The following is a 2,179-nucleotide window of genomic DNA, read 5'->3' on the forward strand; positions in this document are numbered from 1 at the left end:
AGAATATCCTTTTCTTCCTGCCATCCACATACCTAATTCAGCTCCCAAATCGTGTCCTGCATGAGGAATACTCCCCAATCCAGTTTTGTGCTAAAATACTGGATAAATGTGATCAGTGTCTCTGATGTGGCGCAATGTTTAGGAATTGTTAGCTGGAAAGAGGAGGAGAACACAGGCCCCAGTCAAGGGTTCAGGCTCCATTTGGGGTTCGGAGCAAAGTGTGTCCTGGGCTGCAGTCACAAGGACATAGGATGCTCAAGGAAGCTTCACTCATCGCGGGTCGAGTGGATGGAAGGGAGTCTGTCTTTCCAGGCTTTTTTTTTTTTTTTTGTCCCTACAGGAATTTGTTGCCACAGGATGCGGTGGAGAACAAAGTATAAGCAGGTTTTTAGAAGGGGCTAGTTTAAACCCTGCTTTAATACATCCATTAGTTCAGGGAGATTTAAAGTTGCTCTAAAGAACTCCAGTGAGGAATAATTTCCATGTTTCTTTGCCTCTATATACCCTACTGCATGATGGATACACTGGGCCAGGTGGAATGATCCTATAGGGTTCATTTAACTCCTGTAGCTGTGGACCAGACTAATTTTAAAGGCAGCCTCTGATTTATCTATCAGCAAAGGTATATGTGCATGGATAAGGTGCACACACTGTTCTGAATGGGGCACAGTTAGTTAAAAACTGCATCTCCGGAGAGCTGGGCCTCTTCTGCCTTCAGCTTCCTCTGCATTGTCTTGCATGGTGCAGGAAACAAACGTTGTTGGGACCACGCTGTTAAACGTGTTTGCGGGCAGGCTGCCTTGAGCTCTGGTGCTTATGGAAACATAAGCTTGGATTACTTCAGTCTGGCACGGAATACAGCGTTTCTGCTTCCCGGCCAAATGATGCAGGACAAAGAGAATTCCCGCTGTGCTCCTGCGGGAGCCACCCAGTGGGGAAAATAAAGGGGCTACCGAAGGCTGGAGAGCTACATTGATTATATCAGTATTGCCTTTACCTGTATAATTAAAATATAGGCCCATGTGCTCAACTAGTTTCCTAATTTCTGAATTCTAGACCTTATAAGCATTTTTAATGTCCTTTCTTTTCCCCCCTGTCTGTATTAGAAGTGCTAGGAGGTGGTTGAGGAAGAGACCTCATTTCTTCACTAGAAGCATCCCCAACTGAATGTAATTAAAGAGAAAACCCATCTGCAAGTCATTGCTGTCTGCAGGAGCATACGGACCCAGTGCTGCTGCTCTGTAAAGGTGTTCTCTGTCTGCAGAGAGCTTGCATGCATTTAATAAGTGTCTTTATTTCAAGAAAATGGAGTGAGGAAGGGATGGAGCTTTTCCCTCGTACTGAGATGTCAGTACCTAAAACCCATCAACAATCTTTATAGCACTAATATAATGAGCCTATCAAGCGAAGCTGAGGAAATCTGTGCTATTTTGCTTAATAGGAGTCTTGTAGCTTTATTCAGTTACTGTCACAGAGTATTTGGATCCTTAAGATATAATTGGGCACAGATGTCTGCAGAAAATAAGCAAGATTTGCTGCGAGTCCAGCTTAACTGCAATGCTGTTACAGTGATTGAAATGTTTAACTCCCACGGCCGCGCCTGGCCTCTTCATGCTCTGTCTGCAAAGGAAAATTGTAGGCTAATGAGATCTTAACTAAAACAGTAAATCACCAAAATGTTTTAAAGTAGGAGGATTCTCTCTTGACAAGCTGATGAATTTGCAAAATACACTACAAAATAGAAAGCAGATATTCTCTGGGAAAAGAATGTAATTTTAGAACAACACGCTTTCCATTACTTTTTTTTTTGGTGTGTCATCTGAGTGTTCTTCCACCTGCCTTTATCTACAAGGCTTTTGGTGTTCCCCGCTTCCCTTTTTAGAAGTGCCAAGTATCCATAACACAAGTTAATGTTAGTGGTATTCCTCATGGAAGGGCAGGTAAAAACAGACGCTTCTGATCAGATTTCACAACATTTATCTTCTCTGGAAATAGATGAAGCAGTCATGTATTATGGAGGTGCATTCTCACATGTTAATTATAAACTCTAGAGGCCCTTGATTTTTAAATTATTTTTAATTTTTTTTCTCTCTACCTCCTCTAGGAAAGAAAATAGGAATTTGAAAATTCCTGTTTTCAAAATATCCCCGTCCTTTCAGCCTCCCGGGCTTAGCCTCCC

The sequence above is a fragment of the Nothoprocta perdicaria genome, unplaced genomic scaffold, assembly GCF_003342845.1.
Source record: "Nothoprocta perdicaria isolate Ctin4 unplaced genomic scaffold, notPer1 scaffold_50, whole genome shotgun sequence".
Lineage (NCBI taxonomy): Eukaryota > Metazoa > Chordata > Aves > Tinamiformes > Tinamidae > Nothoprocta > Nothoprocta perdicaria.